Raw genomic sequence first — 9,124 nt, 5'->3', positions numbered from 1 at the left:
CAATCACTTCAGATATGCAGATGACACCACCCTTATGGCAGAAAGTGAGGAGGAACTAAAAAGCCTCTTGATGAAAGTGAAAGTGGAGAGGGAAAAAGTTGGCTTAAATCTCAACATTCAGAAAACGAAGATCATGGCATCTGGTCCCATCACTTCATAGGAAATAGATGGGGAAACATTGGAAACAGTGTCAGACTTTATTTTGGGGGGCTCCAAAATCACTGCAGATGGTGACTGTAGCCATGAAATTAAAAGACACTTACTCCTTAGAAGAAAAGTTATGACCAACCTAGATAGCATGTGAAAAGCAGAGACATTACTTTGCCAACAAAGGTCCATCTAGTCAAGGCTATGGTTTTTCCAGTGGTCATGTATGGATGTGAGAGTTGGACTGTGAAGAAAGCTGATCGTTGAATAATTGATGCTTTTGAACTGTGGTGTTGGAGAAGACTCTTGAGAGTCCCTTGGACTGCAAAGAAATCCAACCAGTCCATTCTGAAGGAGATCAGCCCTGGGATTTCTTTGGAGGGAATGATGCTAAAGCTGAAACTCCAGTTCTTTGGCCACCTCATGCGAAGAGTTGTGTCATTGGAAAAGACTCTGATCCTGGGAGGGATTGGGCGCAGGAGGAGAAGGAGACGACAGAGAATGAGATGGCTGGATGGCATCACTGACTCGATGGACATGAGTCTGAGTGAACTGCGGGAGTTGGTGATAGACAGGGAGGCCTGGCGTGCTGTGATTCATGGGGTCGCAAAGAGTTGGACACGACTGAGCGACTGAACTGAATAGGTAAAACATGTAGAGGTGCTTTATATATTTGAGCACCACATAACGTAAATCATCAAGAGTGTGCTAATTTTGTATGCATGCATTCAAAATCAGAGTTAAGTAACTAACTTCTGTTCTTTCATGTTGAAATTCCATGTTATTCTAATCATGTAAAACAGAGGGTGTTTGTTTCTGTAACTAGATTCACCTTTCTGGGGAAAGGTAAAAGGGGTGTTGATAAACATGTGTAGCATGGCTGTCCGTTTCGGGGACCCCTGGAAATAAAGGTAGCTTTGAGTTTGTTGAACTTTCCCATATGCCTGAAACATGCATCAAGCAGTTTTTGGCATGGTAATATGGTTCCAAGTTTTCAAAGGTCAAACTTCTTTGTGCAAATCAATTTTATACTCTCTGTATTTCAGAAACCTTTCCCTGTTTTATAGCAAGAAGGTCCTAGGGAATAAATTATTTGCAGAGAATTAAAGGACCATGACGTCAACCTCTAATTTTTCTTCAGAGTGACTAGTAACTATTCCCCCTCAAAATAAAGGTACCATGCATGCAGAATCCCAAGTATGACACAACACAACACTGTAAGTCAACTATACTCCAATAAAATTAATTAAAAACAAGTATAATAAAATGCTGAAACTAAAAGACTGTAAAAGAAAAATAAAATATGACACAAATGAACTTATCTATGACACAGAAACAGATTCACAGACTCAGAGAACAGACCCATTGCCAAGGGAGTGGGGATGGGGGAGGGGTGGATTAGGAGTTCAGAGCAACAAATGCAAGCTATTATGCATAGAATGGATAAACAACAAGGTCTACTGTATAGCAGAGAGAACTATATTCAATATTCTACAATAAACCATAGTGGAAAAGAATATATATGTATATATATTTGTATTAATATAACTGAATCCCTTTGTTGTACAGCAGAAAGCAAAGAAGAGTTAAAGAGCCTCTTGATGAAGGTGAAAGAGGAAAGTTAAAAAGCTGGCTTAAAATTCAACATTCAAAAAATTAAGATCATGGCATCCAGGCCCATCACTACACAACAAATAGATGAGGAAACAATGGAAACAGCAACAGACTTTATTTTCTTGGGTTCCAAAATCACTGCAGATGGTGACTGTAGCCACGAAATTAAAAGACACTTGCTCCTTGGAAGAAAAGCTATGACCAACCTGGACAGCATATTAAAAAGCAGAGGCGTTACTTTGCTGACAAAGGTCCATCTAATCAAAGCTATGGTTTTTCAAGTAGTCATGTATGGATGTGAGAGTTGGACTATAAAGAAAGCTGAGCACCAAAGAATTGATGCTTTTGAGCTGTGGTGTTGAAAAGACTCTTGAGAATCCCTTGGACTAAAAGGAGATCAAACCAGTTAATTCTAAAGGAAATCAATTCTGAATATTCATTGGAAGGACCAATGTTGAAGCTGAAGCTCCAATACTTTGGCCACCTGATGCAAAGAGCCAGCTCATTAGAAAAGACCCAGATGCTGGGAAAGATTGAAGGCAGGAGAAGGGGACGATAGAGGATGAGGTGGTTGGATGTCATCACTGACTCAATGGACATGAGTTTGAGCAAGCTCTAGGAGATGGTGAAGGACAGGGAAGCCGGGCATGCTGCAATCCATGGGGTCACAAAGAGTCAGACACGACTGAGCTACTGAAAAACAACAAGAATGTTAAGACCTGCACACATCTTGCTCACTTCCGTGGTGAATCAGTGTGCAGAAAGGAGTCAGTGTAGCAGCCCCAAGACCACTGTCCTTAGAAAGCCCTGCTTACAAGGTTTGCCCTGGCTGGTGTGTGGGAAGTTGAGTTTGGAGAGCATTCTCACCTTTTCTTAACTGCCAAGGTAGTTTATTGAGTCTGAACTGTTGACACAACGTGGTTTATGCTAAACACCTGTTTTCTTTCTGGGAATCAGCCAATCCTGACTTTGCCCCACCCATCTTTTCCATTAGCTGATATTGCTGTGTATCCTTTCGCTCTGATAAATCAGGGCCATCTCTTTGAAATGCAATCATCAAGGAAGAGAGAGCCCATATCTTCCAGTTCTGTGGGAAGACAGGAGTCTAAGTTCCAAGGGCACCATGCTTCAAGGTGCAAAACTACCTCCAGTTGTAAAGATGTAAAAAGCTCATTTTTCCTTTGGATAAAGCCAGTTAGCCAACACAGGTGGTCACTCCGGATGCCAGGTGAATTTAGGAGGAGCTGTGCAAGACAAATGATGTTACCGAGTCCTCCTACTCAAGGACTAGTTACTGTTTACCTTGAAAACATACGTATAGTTGCATCTGTGGGACTCTATGAGAAGTTAAGATTTCCTTCTATCTTTGCAGTCTCTTAGTGGACTGCCTGTGACGCATATCACAATTCTGGGTTAATGCTTATTCAATAATAAAATTGTTTTCTTTCCCTTCTACCCTTGTGGAGCAGTTTTCTGGGTAGGGAGAAGATTTTGTTTCTAATAATTCCCAACACATTGTTGTTATTACTGTTGTTTAACCAAGTATAACTCTACCTTACAGTGTCACTATGATGCTAATCAAAGAGGCTATAATGGGAAATTTTTCAAATGTTCCACTAAAATCCAGATGAACATTTCACCCATGCAATAAGACATGGTGGGCATAACATACCATTGAAATATTTTATGTATTTAGCTGTTCAAGTAAAGGATACTTAACATAGAAAAGAAACTTTTGCTTTTTCTTGGGAGATTCTGAGGGTTAAGCCCTCACTGCCCTTATTCTGAAAGTTAATAACTCCAGCTCTGGCTTCAATGGTCGTTTATCGTCTACAAGACCTAGAGGAACAGCAGGATTTGAGAGGAAGGAGACGGAGGAGACTTAAAATGGAAGGACGGTGATGTGGGGAACTCTGAGCTGATTCCAGGGAAGTTGCTCAAGGGAGTGGAGCCTTCCCACGGGGCAAGTGTACTGGGTGGGTCTGGTGAAGACCTAGGAGGCAGTTGGTTGCAAAGCTGAGAAGCCACTTGAGAGCTGAGCTCTCACCAGTTCTCTCCAGCAAGAACCTTAACTCTCCTTTGCTCAGGGGTTACTCCTAAAGTCCCCTTAGTTCCTGGCATGGACTGGACCAGTCCTCACCTCCAGACCCTAATACCTGATACCTGATTTTTCTTGTCCTTCATGAGACTGATGCAGAGCTGACTAATTGGAAAAGACCCTGATGCTGGGAAAGATTGAGGGGAGGAGGAGAAAGGAGCGACAGAGGATAAGATGGTTGGATGGCATCACCAACTCAGTGGATAGGACTTTGAGCAAACTCCAGGAGATAGTGAAGGACCTGGTGTGCTGCAGTCCAGGGGGTCACAAAGTGTCAGTAATGACTTAGAGACTGAACAACATGAGACTGTGTGAACACCCTCCCTCACGTGACTTCACGATACTCACAAGCCCCAGGAAAGGGGATGAGTCAGTGGGGAACCCACAGACACAGCACCTAGATGACCTGAGCACACGTAAGCACAGGGGCTGGAAGAAAATAGTGAGCGATCAAACCCCCCTTCCTTTGCCTACTCCTGCTCCATGTGTTGGTTCAGTAGGTGATCTATGATACCTATTCACTTCCCAAAAGGAAGAGCGCAAGGCTGTGGAACTCCACCATAGCCAGCTTCTCCTGTGATGCTGCTGTTGATGGCAGTAATGTTTTTTTTTTTTTCCTTCTGCTTGCAGAAGTAATTCAGTGCCATGGTTAAGAACAAGAACCCTGGAGCCCATCTTCACGGCTGTGAAACCCAGCCCCACTCCTTACTAGCTATGAAGCCTGAAACAAGTTTCTTAAGCTCTTCATGCCTCGCCTTCCTCATCCATAAAATGTAGATAATAATAGAGTTGTTGTGACAACGGCATGACTAATTATCAGTAAGTCTTAGAGTGACTGGCACAGACATAAACATAATATGCAAGGCTGTCATACAGCAGCCAAGACAAAGCCTTGTGCCACTTAATCCTTATAACTGCTATTTATAACTTTTCCCTCTGGTCCTTAGAAAACTTTATACCTCAAACTCTATGACATTTATAAAGGCGTATATATAAATGTGCTATAAATGTCATACAGATAGTTTCAGAATATGAAACAGAAAGCATTGGGCTGAATATTAATTTTTCTGTCCAACTTTAAGTTATGTTACATGAAAAAATGTTTACTAATTGCCCTACAAAACATGTAAAAGTCAATGCCTGGTTATAAGAAACAAGGGATTTGGTAATAGTTTCAAAATCTACAGCTTTATCCTCTAGAGTTTAACTATTCATCTATTCTCTCCATTTTTTAAAATAGCCAGTGATTTTATTAAAAAAAGAATTGCATGATTGGATTTCAAAGCTGATATCTTTACTTACTAGATCAGGAAGTAAAGACAGTCATCAACATAAAAGCAAAACAACTTGTTTTGATTAAAGTATTTGGGATTTGTGAGTTTCCTGTGAGTGTAAAATTGCCCACACAAGCACATGTATTTATTGAATGTTTGCCATCTGGCAGATTGTTCCTCCTAACAAATATTCACAGTTATCTTAATTCACAAATGCATATACACATATGCACATTAAAAGAGTGAAGAATTTATCTCAATGCTCAATATAAAACATGAAAAGAAAAACAGGAGAATAATTACACTTTGCAAGCCTGTATTGCTTTATATTTATAAACTCGCCTCCTATGTGGCCCTGATTTGGGGGTCATTTGCATATCCATCACATCCTTAAGATTCTTTGATTTGAAGTCACAAAAAATATCCTATTCTTTGTTAACATCATTTCTTCTCATCTCAACAATTACTCTTTACTTGTCCATGTCCATCATTGCAATGATAAGGATTTTTCATCACTCACTATTCACCTTTGCTAAAGTCATTTCACATGCCTGACCAGCACTGTGGAGAGCTTAAAACAGCTCAACCCTATGTCCGTGAAAGGAAGAATTGCCTCCTGTGGGTTAATTAAATAAAACCACTTTTATATTTAAAAGATTATGAGCATCATAGTTACTTCTGAGCTTTAGCCAAAGTGAACTACATTCAATTAATTCTGAAAATTAGGTGTAGAGGGATCAATGAGGATTGAAAAATATTTATTTTATAAAAATTTATCCAAGCATGTTCTTCTGTTGAATGTGAAAGGGTTGGTCACTCAGTCATGTCTGACTCTTTGTGACCCAGTGGACTGTAGCCCACCAGGCTCCTCTGTCCATGGGATTCTCCAGGCAGGAATACTGGGGTGGGTTGCCATTCCCTTCTCCAGGGTATCTGTGTGACCCAGGGATCGAACCCATGTCTCCTGCATTGCAGGTGGATTTTTTACCATCTGAGTCACCAGGGAAGCCCTATGCTGTTGAATAAATACCTTTAAAGAAAACTCTGAATCATTTCAGTATACATAACTTTACAATACAAATGGGGGGTTCAAAAATGTATCTCTACAGCTGACAGGCCTGCGTTTATTCTTCATTTCTTTTTCTTTCAAATAACAATAGTCTTCTGAAAACGAACTAGGTCACCTTTGAATGCTTGTCAAGGGTCAGGTCAGAACATGTTCGAAATATCTCAGTTGAAGTTGGAAGTAGTTGTCTGACTAATCGAACTGCAATACTTAAAACTAGAATTTCTATTAAGAATGAAATGCCATTAACCTTATACAAAGAACTGTCTTTTTAAAAATTTAAGAAGTTTTCTACTTGCCTTTGGGGAAAAATTCACACCATCATCTACGTTCAGTTCCTAATAAGGCTCTAAGAGATCATTATAAGCTGTTAACGATTCCCAGATGTTTTAAAATTAAAAAAAAAAAAATCACACATGACAAGGAAGAACAAATGGCTATTTTGCAGTTGGAGTCATTAGACAGGTCTCTCAGGTAAATGTGGTCATGGATTTTAAGTGGGAGCAAAATCAGTACATTTTTCTGAATTTGAATTCCTCCCTGAACTCTGAGCTTCTAGGGAGAGGAAAGCATTATAAAAATTATTTAAAATTCGGGCTGAGGATAAAGATCCACTTAAAGAAAAACAGTTCCTAGGATTAGCTGCTTTCTAATACCTCGGGGATTAATCCCCGAGGCACCTCGGGGATTCCCAGGTGCCTCATTGGTAAAAAAAAAAAAAAAAAAAAAAAAAATCCACCTGCCAATGTAGGTGATATAGGTTCAATCCCTTGGTCGGGAACATCCCCTGCAGGAGGAAATGGCAACCCACTCCAGTATTCTGGCCTGGAGAATGCCATGAACAGAGCAAACTGGAGGGCTACAGTCCCTGGCATCACAAAGAATCGGACATGACTGAGCGCACATGCGCACACACACACAATACCATCAACTGCTTTGTTTACAGGAGTGATGACAGTGAACGCTCAACAAGGTTCCTTATGCAAGAACTCCATCACATCAATTTAACGTGAGAGTTTCAGCGTTTCCTTCTCTCTGACACTAACTGGCCATTTTCATTATTCAATTCAATATCTTGTTTATCTATATAAATATGGTATGTACAAAAAATGACTTCAGGCCAAAATTCCAGGATTGTGTGCTTTAGGAAAGATGAATAAATCAAGATGCAGGGCTTATAAAACAAACTGACTGACTGCTTGCTTTTTTTATTATTATTATTCGGTGACTCGTAAAAGAAAGATGTGGGCAGAGGCAAATGTGAAGTAAAGCTGTGATGTGTGCTCCAGTCACCCAATCGTGTCTGACTCTTTGTGATCCCATGAACTGTAGCCCACCAGGTTTCTCTGTCCATGGGGTTTTCCAGGCAAGAATAAAGGAGTGGGTTGCTGTTTCCTCCTCCCAAAGTAAAGCTACTAGGACATAAGAGGGCCCCGACTGAACAGGTAACTTGTTAATGATGATGGAAACAGTATGTTTCATCTGGATACCCAGTTATCATCCAGGATTTTAATAACGACTAAATGGGCTAAAAACCATAGGTGGTCTATATTGGTAGAGGATACTGAACTTGCAACACCAGTGCTCTGAGACGCTAGTCCTGTGGTTCCAGCATATAAGCTATTGTGACATGATTTTCTCTGGAGGAAGAGATCATAAAAGGCAGATGTTCATCATATCAGGTCATGGAAACAGGCTTACTTGGGAGCCCGGCGAGGACCAGCTCAGACAGCCACCATGCCTATCATTTCAGGGTCTTTTCCAATGCCTACGATAGTCACATCTATTATAAATTCAGAAGAGTCTGTCAGAAAGTTCTGGATTAATAAATCCCTAAAAAATATATTTTGTCTACAACTTCAAACTCTTTTGAAATCCAAATAAGCTGGAAAAAAACAGAGTGAATTTTAGCAGAAACTAAGGTCAAATAAAGAAATGAAATTTATTCCTCTTCCTTAACAGTCTCATAGTCCAACTCAGGAGCACAGAGTCCAGAGTCAGTGAACTCTGCAAGCCATTAGAGGCAAGATTTAGAACTTAGAGCAGCTACTCCTCGACACTACCCATGCTGACTCATACCTCACAAAAGAAAGATCAGGGAAGAGTCTCTTGGGTGTGGGCCCATGATTTCCTAGTGAAAACTTCTTCAATCTTCATTTACAAATTCCATCCTCCACCTCTATTGACTAGTAATTACACATTATTAACACAGAATTGGAAGGACTGATGCTGAAGCTGAAGCTTCAATACTTGGACCACCTCATGCAAAGAGCTGACTCACTGGAAAAGACTCTGATGCTGAAAAAGATTGAAGGCAGGAGGAGAAGGAGATGACAGAGGACGAGATGATCGGATGGCATCACTGACTCGATGGACATGAGTTTGAGCAAGCTCTGGGAGTTGGTGATAGACAGGGAAGCCTAGTGTGCTGCAGTCCATGGGGTCCCAAAGAGTCAGACACAATTGAGCGACTGAACTGAACTGAATACAGAATATGAGCAACAAGAAAAGTTTAAAAAGAAGATATACTTTTTGAAAGATATATATGTAAACAAAGCTCATGATAATTTTCTCCCCAAACATTCCAATGGATCTTCTGAGAGCTCAGGTTTCTTTTGATTAGCAATCACTAAATCTCAAATGTTAAGTGTTGATGAGAAAACCAGAAGCAATCCAGCTAGAAAACTGGAAAAATGAAATGGACATAGTTCCTATTAGAACACACAGGAATATTGACATGCACAGTATGGGTGCATTACTTACTAAGCATACTCTGGAAAGATACTTGGACATCTCTAAGCAGAGGTATCATGATCCTCAATTCAAGAATTTCTAATGTAAGGGTCTGGGTCACTGCAAATAGATGCAGTTATTCAATAACTTGAGGATATCACCTTTCCCGCTATAAAAGTTTGAGAAATTAAA

The sequence above is a fragment of the Capricornis sumatraensis genome, chromosome 21, assembly GCF_032405125.1.
Source record: "Capricornis sumatraensis isolate serow.1 chromosome 21, serow.2, whole genome shotgun sequence".
Lineage (NCBI taxonomy): Eukaryota > Metazoa > Chordata > Mammalia > Artiodactyla > Bovidae > Capricornis > Capricornis sumatraensis.
This window is presented reverse-complemented; position numbering follows the sequence as displayed.